General features: G+C 39.9%; 1 long non-coding RNA gene across 1 annotated transcript in view; it reads right to left on the bottom strand.

Annotated features, from left to right (window-relative positions):
• Positions 1 to 4,292: 4,292 nt before the first annotated feature.
• The window catches only part of LOC108445610, an 8,543-nt gene continuing 1,823 nt past the window's right edge, over positions 4,293 to 11,012 (bottom strand). Inside the window, exons 2-5 of the long non-coding RNA XR_001860545.1 lie at positions 10,685 to 10,909; positions 9,433 to 9,649; positions 6,680 to 8,043; positions 4,293 to 4,662 (exon numbers count right to left, since the gene is read on the bottom strand). This is a non-coding gene — a long non-coding RNA (uncharacterized LOC108445610). The remainder of the gene's footprint in view (positions 4,663 to 6,679; positions 8,044 to 9,432; positions 9,650 to 10,684; positions 10,910 to 11,012) is intronic.

Here is an 11,012-nt window from a genome sequence, read left to right as displayed (position 1 = left end):
AGGCTCCAGCAGAGCATAGCTATGCAGAGAACAGAGTTGTGTGCTGTCCTCAGGCTGTGCTGCCCCACTTTGGCATCCCCTCTGCGTCAAGGCCAGAGGCCAAACTCTGCAGCTCTCCCAAGCACATTGAACTCAACAGCATCAAACACTTAGGAGAGCACAATTTGGTCCTAAATATGCAAAAGATTTAAACGGGTGATTTGACACACCAAGACAAGAGAGGGACTTCTGAAAAGTAACAAAAGGTTGTGAAATTGCTAAGGGATTAAGTTGTTTAAATCATTGTTCCAGCTTTATTAAAAAAAAGTATAAATTCATTTCAGTTCTTAGCGGATCTCAAGCTGCCAATTTCTGAGCTTTCACAGCCTTTGATGTGATTCCAACTTTCTATGATGTAAGTGGATTATTCTTTCCTTAATTCTGAAGAGGCCATTTCCCTCCCAGCCCCCTCCAGAAAAATGTCGCAGCAATCAGACTCTAACCAAACACTGACTTTGGCTCATTGTGGATATTAACCCACTCTCTGCAGTGGTCTATTTATCATATGCTTCTTTTGAGACTTTGAGTATAAGGGGAAGATACTGGTGGTAAACCACTATTTTAAATAACAATGATCCTAAAACACACAATGGACCTTTCAATCCAGTTCCAAACTGCATACATAAAGAACAGTTAATCCATCCTTTAAATACAGCCAACTTTGTGGTGGAATATGGCAGCTTTTAGCATACAGAGCAGCAAAACACAATTTAGACTGCAGCATGAGGAATAGTTTATCCAACAAAAAGCAAAAGGGAAATGTAGACAGGAAGAATGCAATTATGTACCTGGACTTAATCCAAGACACCTGAGCTGATATTTCTGGTCTAGCTGAAACAGCCCCAGAATCCTTAAATCAGGGCAGACAGTCAAGACTCTGCACCTTGTGCAGTGACAGAGACTTCTGTGACAGGACCACAGGGTCCTTCCTGTGGATGTGGATAAGCTGAATCACTGCAGGTTCAGAGGAGGACATCTGCCTATTGAATCCTATATTGAATTGTCAGTGTTACAGCCTGTACACTTCTAGAATAGTAATACCTCTGGCAAGACAAATGCACCACATGAAAATTGCTGAAATCACATCTCAGACAAGTGTGGCTGAAGATAGTGATGTATATCTGGGACCAAAAATAATACAGCTTTTAACAGAGTTTCAATGAAAAACTTTGTATTTTCTCCTTTTTGGACAGGTTGTACTTCCTTATGGGACATCCAGCACCTTTTAAATTAGAGTGGTAACCAATGTCCTGAAGGGTCTGGTGAGGCATCCAGGAGCAGGGGGATGCAGGAAGCTTCCTATGGGCACTAAGGAAGAATGACCATCCTGTGACAGGCCTGTGGGGGAATGGACATACCTCCCTTTTTGGTGACTGTCACAAGCTATCTCGTACCATGGGCAGGAACCTGACTATTGACCAACCCAAAGAGTGGTTTAATTTTGCAATGCAGCAGACTCCTACAGATTAAACTCTTAGAACAGACCATCTACTTTGTCTTGCATAGCTCTAAGCTTATAAGTCCTATCATGGAAGAGATGTAGTGAATTTGGGGAAATAATCCAGTCAATTCTCTGGTATGATCATGCTCACAGGTGTGCTGAGGGTAATCTGGTGCTGCTCTGGCAGGTTTTATTTTTATGGTCTTCTGTTCTATAAGCAGCATCTTTAGGATTTCTGAATTATTTGCAATGTTGCTCTCAGAAGCAAAACAGTGGTTTGTAAATTCAGGTATTTAGTTCTTATAGATGCCTTATCAGAAGGTTTTAATGAGCAATCAAATCTCATTACTCGAGACTCACTAGTGATTCTTCTTTGATTGCCTTACTCTTCCTTAAAATTCGATACACAGCCTGTGAAACCAATATTGCTGTAATAAATATATGCATGATTTTGGGGATGGCTATGAATTTGTTGTAAGGCATAAGCATTTAATGAAAGAACTCAAAAGTTAAACAGAGAGAATTCACTTGCACACTCCAGACCTAACTTTTACAGACAATTGAAAGCTGAAATTTTGTGTTGAATATGTGTTCAGCAGTTGCTTTCTGGATGTTTTCCCACTAGGAAAAAGATTGTTTAATCTAACATCCAATATGCACTAGATGGCACTATTTCATAGCGTGTGGAGCTGTCGTTTGTCCTGCAACTGAGTTTATTTCTCTGCGGGGAAAGTCAGTGCTTGGGTAGTTGCTGCATTTGAAATACTGATAAACAAACATCTTTCACAGGATCTGATTGCTGTTGTTTAATATACATATTGGCTCAAAGCAAAATACTGAAAAAACACTTTGTTAGGGATTTTGGCCTGGAATCTGGAAACAAGGTCCACAGCTAAAGCTTTAAATTACACCAACTAAACCAAAATCAACCAACATTCTAGGAGACTTGTGCAGGCTTTGAATCCTTGCAAGCCTCCTTAGCCCCTTGTCTGAGCAGTCCTGGAAGCCATGCAGGAGCATGAGACCAGAGACAAGGGAACCTCATAGACATGCATATAATACCCTGTATACACTCAGACACCAACTCATTATCATCAGCAGACCCTGGATTTGGCCTAAAACATACAACATAAACATGTCCTGCCTGACTATGTAACTTCATCACTCTCATCTGTAAAATGAGGATTTCTCCTTTCCCCCCCTCTTATTGGATTAGGCTGTAAATCATAGCTACGCTCAAGTTTCCCTGTTTTTGGCTGGGGCCTCAAGGCTGCTATTACTATGAATAATGCTATGTCTTCATAATGTATTATGGTCCCAAAATAGCTATGAGCTATATAGGAAACTGTGTCCCAGGATAATACCAGTATGGTTTTTACAGTCAAAGTGGATATTAATTTGAATAATATTAAGGTTCCCCTCACAGAATAGCAGACACCAGTTGTTTAAATTTAGGTGTTATACTCTATATACCTGAACCTAGAATGACTCTGAATTTCTCTGTTGCACACACTTACTGCTAATGTTGCTTATGAGACTGTGAGAGGATGAGAGTGAGATCCAGCTATTTTTTCCCTGTGACACAGAAGAGCTATTGGTGGCTCTGGTTTGTCAGGTCACATTCATTTGCTGTCCTTCTAGGGCTTGAAACTGGCAGCCCAACAGCGATGGACAAAGGCAGTAACCCAAGAGCCATCAAAGCACTCTTCAGAGCCAATAAGCACTTCTGAGGACACCAAGGTCTGTCTTCCCTCTCACAAAAGCATTTCATCTGGGTTTTGTTCACTAGGTGGCACAAATGCACAAGAGATTGATTCAGAAGTTTTCTCCACAGTTTTGCTGTTGATGTTGTAAATGTGTCCAGGGTAATTTTGAACATGTTTCAAGAGTGATTTTGGCTCCAAAGTTCATTTTTGAAGAAAGACCCATAGTGATATATTCACTGGGGACAAGTCAGTGCACTAAGTCTTAGTCATCTGAGCCTTGCTTCTCTCAGCTGCACTCATGTCCTTCATGATGAACTGGTTGTATCAAAGTCTCCCCTTCTCTTCACTAGACCAACACTAACATAATTACATTAATGCACTTTTAATTTTAATTGGAGAGGAAATATACTTGCAGAAAAAATTTAATACTGAAAAAATTCCCATCAATTCCAATCATGGAAGAAAGTAAGTAAAGAAAGACCCTAACTGAGTAGCAAGAACAGTATAAACTGGACAACATTAATGGAAGTACCAGTAGATGAAAGAGATAGTAGCCATATCCTTCCTCACCTAAGGTTTGGCTGGATGGATGAAGCAAAGGCAAAGTCAGTGGCATGATGATGGGAGCTGACCTGTCTTCCTGCTAGCTGCCAGCCACACAGCTTCCCTCCAAGCTGGGAACATTAGACTGGACATATGAGGCTTAATCTAAGATTCCTTAATCAAAGGCTTAATCTGAGATTCCTTTTCTGGCTTGTCAATACAGGTGGGCTTCATACATGTGCTTTTAGAAGGTACTAGCATAAATCCTAAAAGATCTGTGTGCTCTACTTCTTTCTCAAAGGATCTATTTTACATCCTTTGAAGATGGATTCCATTTTAAGGAAAGAATAGAAGATATAGATACAGATATAGATATAGATATATAGATATAGGCTTCATAAATTCTTTCTGTTAAGGGATAATCAACTCTTGGGTTTCTCTCCCTATCTTTCCTGCTTAGCCCTGAAAATAATAGAAATGATGTGATTTCAAGGTCAAGGGTGAGCACAAGACCTCCCGGTTCACGAGGTTTGTGCTGTGCATCAGAAAAGAGCAGGCAGTGGCAGAAAGCCACCACAACCATTAAAATGTAAGTGAAATACTGAAGTCAGGGAAGGCTCAGGCTTTGAAAGCGAGTAACTTAAACATTTTCTTTCCAAACATCTGTAAATTGTTAGTCTGATTTATTTTGAATTAAAAATCATTTTTAGCAGACTGACAGCTTATTTTAATTTTCAGCCATTAGACTTTTCAAATGTTTGAATTTCATGCTGCGCCATTGCCTTTGATGCTGGAGAAAGGTGCCCCTGCTCATCAGGTGTATTTGGGTCCTTTACCAATGAGTGCTGGTTCTTTTCTTCCTCTGTGTACACCATGATCAAATCCTTGAGGCTGTCTACTTCCCCTGTTGAAACTCTGATGCCATTGTCAGTCCTGTTGGAAAAAGCATTATGCTCACTTCAGAGGCCAGTCAGATGACACAGTGTCTTGGTTGAAATTGATATTGTCAAACACTATAACATATAACAAAGATGAGATGTCAATGTCTCTGCATGGAGAAAGCCAACATAAAAGAATTCAAGACATAAAGCACCCCTTTCTCTACTCCTTCTGCTCCACTGTTGTCACTTTGCTTTTGTTACAGTGGGTATTGTTTGTTCAGTGAAATTACTCATTCTCTCTTTCTGGAAATCCAAAACTCAACTTGAATAAGTGTTTTTACCCTTAATTTCAAAAAGAACTATGGAAGAAAGAAAATGTGTTATATTATATCTCTATCATTCACTGTGGTAGCCAGTATTGACTAGAGTTCAAACAAATGCCTGTGATTCTGAGCTTGGTGCTCTGACAACTGAAATAGCTGGATTTGATATTTGTTTTTTCATCTACAACTGAGTAAGGACTTCCAGGTAGTTCAGATGTGTGCCTTGTCATGATCTTTCTAGAGGGTATATCTAATCCTTACACTTGGTAAAAATTAAAATCGAAATTTAAACAGACTCCTTTCTACGTAAAATCATAAGAGGTAAAAGAAGAATTAAGTGTTTCTGCAGATGATAATGTTCAGCATCAGATTATCCACTTACACATAAAATTCAAATAATCTGATATGGCTGCATTTTCTTTGATTTCAAGTCCACACCATAGGATTTAATATGATTTTATCCTATGAAATTCTTCCTTGGCAAATCTTCTAAGTTTGCTCAAAAGCAGTAGCAAGCTCAGCAGACCTTTTGAGTTATTTTGACAGGCCCCAGAACTGACTCATCTCTAATAAAAGTCTGACCACCCTACAGTTGAACCCAGTATGGGTTGTGGCAATGACACCACAGGGTGTTTCACTTTTACGATTCCTTCTCTTAGTATCTTCTTAGTATTTATGGCAAAAAAGAGTTTTCTGTTGATCATGGCCAGCAGATAGCAAACATACCTCCCAGTACATGACTTGACCTCTGAATGGTGTTAGGTTTGGACACTACAGTAACAAGATAAATTAATGTTTCTAGCTCCAGGCCTCCATTCTGCAGACTTCCCTAGGTGCTTGAACTTGTAAATAATACGGGCACTGCACTTGCGTGAGTTTCATCAGGAATAGTGTGATGAGCATCTTGCTGTGTCTGGGGAAGTACTTGGTTAATGTGTAAGAGAGAAAAAGATCTCCCTCTGTCTGTGCCCATCTCCTTTGAATGTTTGACAAAGTATACACTGACAGATTCCTGAGCAATCCTGCAAGGCAATGGGTGTCCCAATGCTTTCCCAGACCTCCTGCTGTTCTCTCTTGTTGTGACAGGTCCTAAGCCATAGAACTAATGAAATACTTCTACCTAATACAAATGTAACAAGTCCAGGATAAATGCAATGGAAATCCATTAAAAAATCCAGTGAAAGAAATGTGCAAACAGAGATTGAAAAAGTGTCTGCGTGTTTAAATTCTTAATTTGTACAATGTTTTGGGGGTCCTCAACTTCAAGGGATTCTGAGAAATTGCTTTTCAGGGAAAGTGTTTAATGACTAGATATAAAAAAAATGTTTTGGGAGCCTTTGTCAAGCCTGAAAATTTCAGGTCTGAATAACTTTAGTCGCCTCTTTTGTACAGAAGTTGGACTGAATATTTTGCATCATCAAGTTTTGCAGTGTTATTTCCATATCCATTATTCCCCCACTGCAAGGTATTTCAGTAGCTTTTTTCAGTAGTCTTTCTTGTAGCTTTTCTACTGTTATTGTTCTTTTTTAATTTGGGTGTGTGTGTGTATCTGCTGTTGTTGTTTTGTTTTGTTTTGTTTTGTTTTGTTTGGTGGGGTTTTTTTGGGCTTTTTGTTTTTTGTTTTTTTTTTCTCTGACCTTTCTGGAAGCTTGGAGTTTCATAGTTTGACTTATGGGTGAAGTGTGGCATAGATATGAAGTGGATAATGCAGCTCTATAAGCTACCAACTGCTTAATGAAACTGTACCTTTGCAGCAACTGGTGGAGGAAAAACACCTCATTAAATAAGAGGAAATCCAAGGAGTTTCTCAGGGAGCATGAGTGACTTTCCCACATCTTAAGCAGCTGGCTCTTCCTTCCTCTCATCCTCCCATTAGCTATTCCCCAGTAATGGTCTCGCTGGCCTCTGAGGCGCTGACAAGATCGTATAACTTTTAGGGAAGCCTATGGTTGTTGCTGCAATTTCTTCTTCCAGCTTAACTAATGGCTTGTGAAGTTGGAAATCCATGTCTTGAGTTTGATGGATTTTGTTTGGAAATTGATCCCAGCAGATAGTTCTTTTAAAAGAGTGCCTAGATATCAGACATATCCAGGGAAACCTACTTAAAGCGAGGCTCATCTTAACATTCAAGGTCAACAGAGAGATGTGAGAAAGAATCCTTACAGGATAAAAAGACTCATGTATATTAAACTATGTGTATCCACAGTCATACTGAATGACTTTCAAAGCCTTCTTCTTCCTCTTTTTTTTTTTTTTTTAAATTCATACATCATTCTTTGAGCTGTCTTTGCAAGCTGTCTTTCCCATGGCACTTGGCCAAGAAAGAGGACACAGGGCAACCCTATAATGGGAATCCCAGAGGAAAAGGTCAGTCATTCCCAGCCCACAAAAGAGGACTTATCAATCAGTTGTCAGACCATGAAACCAGAGCATCCGATGTTAAAGAAGTCTGAAATAGATCACCATAAACACCTCACAGCTCTTCTGTAGCAAGTGCAAGGAGGATATGGGAGGGAATGAGCTGTTCCTTCAGGTCTGGGAGAAAGTGTCATCATTCAAAAACCTTTTGATAAACTGCCTTTCAGTTTCAGCAAAAACAGTACACCAAGACAACTGTCTGCAGGGCTAGGAGTTTCAAATCACCAAAGGGAGGGGATGCCTGCAGGCCACGGAGAATAAGGAGCTATAGGGTTTTAAAAGAGTTATCCTTAGTTTCCTCTGTGCTGCTAATTGTTTAAATAACTTCTTTTCTGGTAGAAGTTATTTTTTCCATATATGTGTTCACAATCTGACTACCAGTTGCACAAATCAAAAAGTGCCTGGAAACATAGATATGAAGCAGTAGTTGCAGCCAGAAACTCCCAGAAGGTATTGGTGCACCAAAACTCGTGCATGGTATGTAGGACTTTTAATACAAGCTGGGTAACTCAAATTGAAGATGCAAACAATAACGCGAATAATTAACTCTGGGGAGGTTCACATCTGTATCTGAGATGTTCCAGCTGCCCTCTCCATGTGTGCAAAAGGCTGAACCATAGTGCTGGATCCAAGGAGACATATTCTGGGAAAATTCAAGGCAACATGTAATCTTCCTTATTGGCAGCCATCTCCTTAAAGAGAACAAAAAAAAAAAAGAAAAAAGCAGATGTGAACTCTAGGGCATTATGGACATTTGTGGTCTTAATATGGACTCTATGTGTAGAGTTCTTTTTAAAGAAAATAATTAAAGTGGAGGGAAATGCTAAACCTAAGTCAGAGGGAGCCTTAAAATCCAGTTAGGTAGGTATTGTAATATACATTTTTCTGTTAAGGGCAGTTGGCCCTAAATTTGTTTTATGTATGTATTTGTGTATATATATATATATATATATATGTATATATGTATATATTTAGAACAGAGGGCTGTTGGCTGCAGTCAAATCTTGCGTGACTTCATTCAGGATGCCATTTCTCAGGTTCATTAGAGGTTATTTTAGTCTTGTAACACCTAATATTAATTTGGGTTAATCCAGAGATGGACTCAAGATGTTGCCAGTCTCGAATCTGGACACACATTTAAAGGCTCAAGTGAGAGGTGGGTGGAGGGCTACTTGGACCATTATAAATATTTCAAGATGATGAATAAACAAAGGATAGATATTTTGATTTCATTCCATTTCTGTTATCAGCTGCCAATTCTTTACAGTCCCCACCCTAACTTTTAAGGCTAAAGCCAGACTGCAGAACCATTGTAAATCTCCTCCTGAAACTCTCAGCTATGACAATTATTAGACTGAAGCAGTTTGCACTGCTGAGCTACATCATCCTCTCTGGCTGCAGCTGAAAGTGTGCACTAGTCATTTCTCATCCAGGTAACATATTTAATGTGCTTTTGAAGTGAACACCAGATCTGACTGCCTCTTGTAGCTGATAGGCATTGCACTGCATGGGAGCATTCGATGAAGAGGGAAATCCACTTGAGGACCATGTTGTGCTGAATTGTAGCAGGCTGAGATGTGCTTCTTGCTCATCTCCAGGGCTGCTTTGGGATGATCAGCCATGGTCATCTTGTCACAGAAACCTCTGCATAGTGTTTCTTACTAACATTGTCCCTGTCTAAGCCACTAGTGAAATTTTAGGCAGAGTTCTTGCTAGTAAACCATCCATGTGCCCTGGAGAGGAACCAGACCCAAAAATCTGATGGAAAATCAAAATAAAAAGAGATAAAAAGAGGGAGAGAGAGAAAGAGGAAGTATAGAAAGGAAATGGGGAATACAAAAAGTTTTCACAAGTGTTTTGGATTTCTGGGATGTATCTTCAAGCACGTGTCTGTGTTGATTTGCAGGCAGACAGAATCAGCCAGATGTGAACTGGGAGTGCTGTGGCTTTGTCAAGGCAGTGCTGAACCTGGGTAGTCCGAAGCTGCCTCTCAGCAGGGCTTGTGTTCACTGCTGAGCTAACCATGATGGTGTGATTTCACGTTTGGAACTGTTGGACTTGGAGGGCACAAGCAGACTCACCTTAGTTCAGCCCAGAAAACAAAATGCAGATATGCCCTTGTGCAGGTAAGAAATTCCAGCAATCTTTCTGTCACTGGCAGTGCTGAATTTATAACCTCGTCACACATTAACACAGATGGACATGCTGCTTTTTCATACATGCATGGGGGTCCATGGCCTGTATAAAGACCATCCATGAGTGAAAAGTAGTGTTGTACTCCAAACTGTGGTTTTTGTTCTGCAGAAAGAAAACGCACCTTGTCTGTATTGTCAAATGTTATTTGTGTTACTGAATTGCTATCAGTATAATTAATGAATAATGAAGAGAAAAGGAAAATAGAATATAATTCTGGAAAATATCTCAATAACGATGCAGTTAAAATTGCTATATACACACTCCTTTGCACATACCCTGCCTCTGCAGTTATGCACAACCTTCCCCTGCCCTTTGGCTCACTGGCTTCGGTCTGGAAGAGGAGTTAGTGTGTCATCAGCATCCTAAGTCCTAAACAAGTAGAACTATGAAAGTGGTGTTGAAGGTCTTTCTCTCTTACTCTAGGGTACATTTAGGACCATTTTTAGACTACTTTTTTTTTTAGCGTGCTTTAACACTTGAGGATTTCTTATTAATCCTCACCTCCACATTACACCCAGATTTCATGTTTGGAGTGTCTACATCTATTAGCTACTTGCTTTTCACTTCATTCACCTGAATAGCAGTCTTACACATTCTTTGCATCTGCAGTTCTTTCATTAGTGAGATAGTTGCATTCCCAGAGCCTCCAGTGCCGTCTCATGCCCTCTCTCTTGTCATGCAGTGCCTGTACTCCTCTCTGCTGTGACCTGCATCCTCACTCTCAAGCCTTCTGCTGTCATACCTTGCCTTTACACCTAAATTATTTTGTTGTTCTAGATGATTTAAGTCTACTTCATTCATTAATACAGGCAAGCTGCTTATGACAGCTGACTCTATAAAAATTATAGCTGTACCACATAATTAACCAAAGATAAGGAAATAAAATAGACAAAGCAATTGCAACACTGTCATTAAAAAATTAATTTTACAAGGGGATAAAGCTAAAAAAAAGCTCTAGGTAAGATGAGACAAGTCCAGACAAGGCTTGAAGTGTTAGTAGAAAGGTGTGGTCTGTTATTAGCCATAGCAATGCTGTATTTACTGTTTGATGGACAGCAGTAAGAGCTGACTGGTAGTACCTCTGATTGCAATTTTCAGGTCTTTTCCCAGCTTTGATGAAGCAGGAACTTCAGTTACCTGATATCTGGCTCCTCTGCTGTTTCCTGAAGGGTCCTTGCATTTCCAGGAGAGTCCTTCAACCCTCCATAACCTCATGGGCTATGAGGCATGAGGTGGTGCAGCTCACTGTTGTGGCTCAGGGGAATATAAGGATTCAGGCTTTCTTGTTCCAAAACATTCAATTCTTGTGAATCAATTGATATTTGCTGTTAGCAGCAAAAGGCTTCTTGCAAACTCCTCATTCTGCAAGTTAAAGGACATTTTTCAGACACAGGCACACATGTAATTGGCATAAAGCACTGGAGAATTGTGTCCAGATTGTGTACAAATCTATAAATGTGCAGGA

This window comes from Corvus brachyrhynchos, unplaced genomic scaffold (genome assembly GCF_000691975.1).
Source record: "Corvus brachyrhynchos isolate BGI_N302 unplaced genomic scaffold, ASM69197v1 scaffold101, whole genome shotgun sequence".
Lineage (NCBI taxonomy): Eukaryota > Metazoa > Chordata > Aves > Passeriformes > Corvidae > Corvus > Corvus brachyrhynchos.
Note: the sequence above shows the minus strand (reverse complement) of the source record. Positions and strands in the feature narration are given on the sequence as shown.